Source organism: Peromyscus californicus, unplaced genomic scaffold (genome assembly GCF_007827085.1).
Source record: "Peromyscus californicus insignis strain IS unplaced genomic scaffold, ASM782708v3 Scaffold_1__1_contigs__length_55948999, whole genome shotgun sequence".
NCBI lineage: Eukaryota > Metazoa > Chordata > Mammalia > Rodentia > Cricetidae > Peromyscus > Peromyscus californicus.
In genome coordinates this window covers 45,339,661-45,345,994 of record NW_026294492.1, presented here as the reverse complement: position 1 = coordinate 45,345,994, position 6,334 = coordinate 45,339,661, and the positions used below count along the sequence as shown (strand labels likewise).

The 6,334-nt window shown below is 37.3% G+C and overlaps 1 pseudogene; it reads right to left on the bottom strand.

The window, feature by feature from the left end:
* Positions 1-3,301: 3,301 nt before the first annotated feature.
* Positions 3,302-3,561, bottom strand: LOC128116079 (diphthamide biosynthesis protein 3-like; annotated as a pseudogene).
* Between the last annotated feature and the right edge of the window lie 2,773 nt (positions 3,562-6,334).

Genomic DNA, 6,334 nt, shown 5'->3' with positions numbered 1-6,334 from the left:
GTGGGACACTATGAAAGCAGTGCTAAGAGGGAAATTCATAGCACTAGATGCCCACATAAAGAAGCTGGAGAAATCTCACACTAGTGACTTAACAGCACACCTGAAAGCTCTAGAACAAGAAGAAGCAAACTCACCCAGGAAGAAGAGGTGCCAGGAAATAATCAAATTGAGAGCTGAAATCAATAAAATAGAAACAAAGAGAATAATACAAAGAATTAATGAAACAAAGAGTTAGTTCTTTGAGAAAATCAACAAGATAGACAAGCCCTTATCCAAACTAACCAAAAGGCACAGACAGAGCATCCAAATTAGAAAAATCAGAAATGAAAAGGGAGACATAACAACTAACACTGAGGAAATCCAGAGAATCATCAGGTCATACTTCAAAAACTGTACTCCACAAAATTGGAAAATCTAAAAGAAATTGATAATTTTCTGGATAGGTACCACATACCTAAGTTAAATCAAGACCAGATAAACTATTTAAATAGTCCAATTACCCCTAAGGAATTAGAATCAGTCATTAAAAGTCTCCCAACCAGAAAAAGCCCAACACAAGATGGTTTCAGTGCAGAATTATACCAGATCTGCAACGAAGAGATAATAACAATACCCTTTAAATTGTTCCACACAATAGAAACAGAAGGAACTCCTTGTATGAGGCGACAATTACCCTGATTCCCAAGCCAAACAAAGATGCAACAAAGAAAGACAACTACAGACCAATCTCCCTCATGAACATTGAGGCAAAAATACTCAATAAAATACTGGCAAACAGACTCGAAGAACACATCAAAACAATTATCCACCATGATCAAGTAGGCTTCATCCCAGGGATGCAAGGTAGGTTCAACATATGAAAGTCTGTCAATGTAATGTACCATATAAACAAACTCAAAGAAAAAAACCACATGATTATCTCACTAGATGCTGAAAAGGCATTTGACCAAATCCAACACCCCTTCATGATAAAGGTCTTGGAGAGATCAGGAATACACGCAACATACCTAAACATAATAAAGGCAATTTACAGGAGGCCAATAGCCAACACTAAAGTAAATGGAGAGAAGCTCAAAGCGATTCCACTAAAATCAGGAACAAGACAAGGGTGTCTGCTCTCACTGTACTTACTCAATATAGTACTTGATTCTAGCCAGAGCAATAAGACAACATGAGGAGATAATGGGGATACAAATTGGAAAGGAAGAAGTCAAGCTTTCACTATTTGCAGATGACATGATAGTATACATAAGTGACCCCAAAAATTTGACCAAGAACTCATACAGTTTATAAACACCTTCAGTAATGTAGCAGGATACAAGATTAACTCTAAAAAATCAGTAGCCCTCCTCTATACAATTGACAAACAGGCTGAGAAGGAAATCAGAGATACATCACCCTTTACAAGAGCCATAAATGATATAAAATACCTTGGGGTAAGTCTACCTAAGCAAGTGAAGGACCTGTATGACAAGAACTTTAAGTCCCTGAAAAAAGAAATTAAAGAAGATGTCAGAAAATGGAAAGATCTCCCATGCTCATGGACAGGCAGGATTAACATAGTAAAAATGGCAATCTTACCAAAAGCAAACTACAGATTCAATGCAATCCCCATCAAAATACCAACACAATTCTTCACAGACCTGCAAAGAACAATACTCAACTTCATATGAAAAAAAAAACAAAAAACCCAAGATAGCCAAAAGAATCCTGTACAATACAACAACCTCTGGAGCCATCACAATCCCTGACTTCAAGCTCTACTATAGAGCTACAGTAATAAAAACAGCTTGGTACTGGAATAAAAAGTGACATGTGGACCAATGGAACCAAACTGAAGATCCTGACATTAATCTGCATACCTGTGAACACCTAATTTTTGACAAAGAAGCCAAAACTGTACCATGGAAAAAAAGAAAGCATTTTCAACAGATGGTGCTGGCATAACTGGATGTCAACATGCAGAAAAACCCAAATAGATCCATATTTGTCACCATGCACAAAACTTAAATCCAAGCAGATCAAAGACCTGCCATATGAAGACTCAACCTAACCTCTGTCTGAAATGCATTCCCTTCAGTCATTTCATGAAATAAAGGCCCAGTTACAGAAATAATTGCTCCAACCTTGCAAAATTATTCATGTACATTAATTTGCCAAGTTGGAAGACTTCACACCTCTCACTGATGCCAGTTTTACTTTCATTGGCTGAGTTTCGTTTTATCCTGTCCTAACCTAAGGGACAGACAAAGTATCAGGTGCTGTTTCTTTTACCATTTCACTCCAGCTTTTCCTTCCTTAGTCACTAACTAGAAGCTACAGAGAAACCATGGCTTCACAATCCAATACCATGATTAAACTCTTTGCCTGAGGGGTAACAGAAATGACTGAGAACATGAACAATGCAATCATGGAAAGATCAGGGTGACTGGTTGAAGAGGAGCCAGAGTGCAGCACCAGGAAAGGCACAGATTTCCTTAAGGTTCAAACAAAGCAAATGGCAGAGAAAGGCCTCATCTGAATCATCTCAGTAACTGAGTCAAAATGAAATTTTTTTCTGGTTTTTCAAGACAGGATTTCTCTGTGTAGATTTGCACTGTAACTCACTCTGTAGCCCAGGCTGGCCTTGAACTCACAGAGATCTGCCTGCAAGTGCTGGGATTAAAGGCGTGCGCCACCACCGCCCGGCCAAAATGCAGTTTTTTAAAATAAAGACCTTCTTGGGCTGGAGAGATGCAAAGAAAGGTTGGGAACACATAGTACTTTCAAAGGACCCAAGTTTGGAACCCAGCACCAATGTCAGGTGGATCACAACTGCCTGTGACTCCTGCTTCAGGAGATCCTGTGCCTCTAGTCTTCCTGGGCAACTGTACTCATATGCACATACCCCCATACAAATGCACACATACACATAATTAAAAATAAAATAATAAATATTTAAAAAATCAAATAAAGAGCTTCAAGATTGAAGTGGATGATATTGTTTTCAGAAGATGAATTAATTTTAAGATATTCAAATGGTGCGACTGAGAGAAAGAAAGAAAAAGCACTACTTTTTAAGGCTCTTCCTTTAAATTCAGATGGACAATTAGGAATCCTTCCAATTCCATATGAGTGTGAAATCCAGGCCTGACATGTCAGAGGCTCATTTTTTTATGATGAATTCAGCAGCTGAAGATCCACACCCACAGAAGAGCAAGCTACAAACTGCTGTCCTGTGAAGAGGTTGTTTACTCAGCACTTGATCCATCTACCTGGGCTCTTTCTTTGCTGCTCAGGATTTGGGTTCCCAGAGGCTTCTTCAGCGTTTAACTAACTCTTTGTTGGTTGGAGGTGCTTTGACTGTTTTTCCACACATAAATTAATCTTTTTCATAAACCACTTTTATAATGAGAGAGCAGCTAGGACACATTGCCACATCTTCTCCATTCTCCAAATCTTGGTTGGTGATAAAGAAGTTATCGCCACAGGGGCAGGGGTAGAATTATTTCTCTCCGAGTCTTCATCGTATCGAAAGTCCTTGATCTCAATCTAGTCATGAAACATCACTGTGTTCACCATGTTGAAAATGCATCAGTTTTTCTAACTCTGCCTATGCAGGACAGGCATGGGCTTCCAGGCCCACATGGGAGCACAGACAATTATTTCCCATGGGCAAGAAGTACAGGTTCTTAAAGTATGACCTAATGATTCTCCATCATTCTGCTTTGTCTGCTGTTATGTCACCTATTCTTTTCTTTTTGTTGATTTGGACAGTCTGTGTCTTTTAATTCATTTGGATAAGGTTTTCTCTGTCTTGCTGATTTTCTCAAAGAACAAACTCTTGTTTTCTTGTTCGAATCTTAAATGGTCTTTTAATAAAAAACACAGAGCCAGATATCAGGGTGAAAGCTGAAAGATCAGAGAAGCAGATCAGACAGTCACTAGCTCTTACCTCTATAAAAATCTTCAGCCTGAAGAGGGTGAGTTCCTGTTTCCTCACACCTTGTACACCTTTCTCTGCCCTGCCATATTACTTCCTGGGATTAAAAGTGTGCGTGCTTCCCAAGCAAAAGCATGAGATCTCAAGTGCTGGAATTAAAGATGTGTGGCACCACTGCCTGATCTCTAGGTCTAATCCAGTGGCTGGCTCTGTCCTCTAATCCTCAGGCAAGTTTATTAGCATACACAATATATCACCACATTATTTCTTTTTTGTATTGTTCTCATTGTTTCTATTTTATTGATATCAGCCCTGTTTATTTCCTGCAGTCTACTTATCTTCAATGTGCTTGCCTCTTTCTTTCTAGAGCTTTCAGGTGTGCTGTTAAGTAGCTAGTATGATATCTATTTTCATCCATACTTCTTGTGATAGCACCACGTTCATGGTGTCTCATATATTTTGGTATATTGTGTATTCATTTTCATGAATTACAGAAAGTCTTTAATTTCTTTCTTTAGGTCTGTCTTGATCAAGTATTCATTTAGTATAGAGCATTTCCCTCATGAATTGTAGTCTTTTGGTTGTTGTTGAAATATAGTTTTATTCCATGATGGCCTGATAACAGGATAACTGATACAATTTTCTTGTATCTGTTGAGACTTGCTTTGTGTCCAAGTATGTGATCAATTTTGGATAAAGTTCTGTGACGTGCTAGGAGAATGCTATACTTTTTTCAGTTTGAGTGAAATATTCTGTAGATATCTGGTAAGTTCGTTTGTTCCAGTGTTTCTCTGTATAGTGTTTTATGGAAGACTGTATCCATTGGTGACAGAGGAGTATTGAAGTCTCCCATTATCAATGTATGAAGGTTAATATGTGATTTAAACTTTAATACCGATTCTTTTACAAAAATGGATCCCTTTTCATTTGGGACATAAATATTAAGAAATGAATTATCACCTTGGTTGGCTTTTCCTTTGATGAGAATGAAGTGTGCTTCCCCATATTTTTGATTAATTTTGTTCTGAAGTCTATTTTATTAGAAAGGAGGATGGGTTAACAAAGATGCTTCTTGGGTCCATTTTCTTAGAAAATCTTTTCGAATCCTTTACATTGAGGTAATGTCTGTCTTTAATGTTGAAGTATGTTTCCTGTATGCAGCTGAAGGATGGATCCTGTTCTTGCATCCATTCTGTTAGTCTGTGTATTTTTATTGGGGAGGTGAATCTGTTAATATTGAGAGAAATCACTAACCAAACATCATTAATGATTTTTTTCTTTTTGGGTAGTAATGTGTGCGTGCGTGCAAGTGTAGGTGTGTGTGTGTGTGTGTGTGTGTGTGTGTGTGTGTGTGTGTGTGTGTGTACTTCCTTTCTTTAGGTTTTGCTGGTGGTAGATTATTTCTTGTCTTTTTGTGTGTTTAGTTACCCTTCTTTGGCTGGTGTTTTCCTTTTGATTTCTTCTGTAGGGCTGGGTTGGTAGATAAATACTGATTTCATTTTCTTTATCATGGAGTATACTTTTTTCTTCATCTATGATGATTGAAAGTTTCTCTGGGTTTAGTAGTCTGTGGAAAGTCAGTGTCCACAGGAAATGTGTATAGGACATTCTGCCATTTAGTCTCCATTGAGAAATCAGTTGTAATTCTGATAGTTCTTCCTTTATTATTTATTTGCTCTTTTTCTCCTTCAGCTTTTAATATTATTTCTTTGTCCTGTATGTTTTGTGTTTGATAATTATGTGGTGAGGACCCTATCTTTTATGGTCCAATCTATTCTGTGTTCTGTAAGCCTCCTATATATTTATAGGCATGTTATTCTTTAGGTTAGAAGGATTTTATTTTATGATTTGGTTGAATCTATTTTCTGGGCCATCAAGCTGGGATTCTTTTCTTTCTTTTTTTCTTAGGTTTGGACTTTTCATACCTTCCCAGATTTCTTGGATGTTTTGGGTAAGGAATTTTTTTCGATTTAACATTTTCTTTGATTGATGTATCTCTTTCTTATTTCTATTGCATATTTTCAAAACTTGATATTCTCCCTTCCATTTCCTGCAGTCTGTTCATGATGCTTACCTAGATTTTCCATTTCTAGAGTTCAATCAGTTTCTATTTTCTGTTATACTTCTATTTCCAATTTTAGTACTTGAACAATTTTAATCATTCCTTCAACACCGTTTTCTCTTGGGTTTTTTTAAGGGATTTGTAGACTTCCCCTTTAAGGACCTCTATAATCTTCATAAAGTTGATTTTACATTCTTTATCTTGTGTTCTAGATGTGTTGGAATAATTAGGAATTGCTGTAGTAGAATAACTCTGCTCTGGAGGTTACAAATTGTCTTGGCTGTTGTTGATTGTGTTTCTCGAATTGGTGTCAAGGTATCTGGAGTTGAGATGATTATTGGTTGAGATGC